Raw genomic sequence first — 708 nt, 5'->3', positions numbered from 1 at the left:
AGCAGCAATAGGAAGCTAAGACACTCAGATGCTGGATTTAACAGACAAAGCTGTCAAGGTACCCACTTAAATATGTTTAAAGAATTAAAGAAAATATGTTTAAAAAGTTAAAAGAAAATATGGTTTTTATTAGTGAACAAGGAGGGAACTTCAGCAGAGAAGTGGAATTAAGTAGAAATTCCAGAACTGAAAAGTAAAGTAATTGAAATGAAAAAATTTGCTGAATGAGCTTAGAAATAAATTGGAAATAAAAGAAGAATCAGTTAACTTGCACTGCAATAAATTTAAGATGAGAGAGTCATGAGATTGAAGAGAAATGAACAAAGTCTGTGCAAAAATATCACACTGCGTAACATAAGTGTGTGTGATTGGAGTTCCAGAATATGAAGAGAGTGAAGAAAGGGCGGAATACGTATCTAAGGAAATGATGGCTGAAAATTTTCTGAATTTGATGAGAAGATTAAATTATAGATTCAAGAATCTCAGTAAGTCCTAAGCATTATAAATACAAAGAAAATTACACCTAGGCACAGAATTGTCAAACTACTTTATGATAAAATTAAAGAGAATCTTGAAAGCAGCTCAAGTGGGGGACACATTACATATGGGGGAACATAGGAATTACAGATTTTTTATTGGGAGCATATGAACTACAGCTTTAGTGATGGGGGAACATAAGAATTACAGCTTTCATGATGGGGGAACATA

This window comes from Trichechus manatus, unplaced genomic scaffold (assembly GCF_000243295.1).
Source record: "Trichechus manatus latirostris isolate Lorelei unplaced genomic scaffold, TriManLat1.0 scaffold00013, whole genome shotgun sequence".
NCBI lineage: Eukaryota > Metazoa > Chordata > Mammalia > Sirenia > Trichechidae > Trichechus > Trichechus manatus.
Note: the sequence above shows the minus strand (reverse complement) of the source record.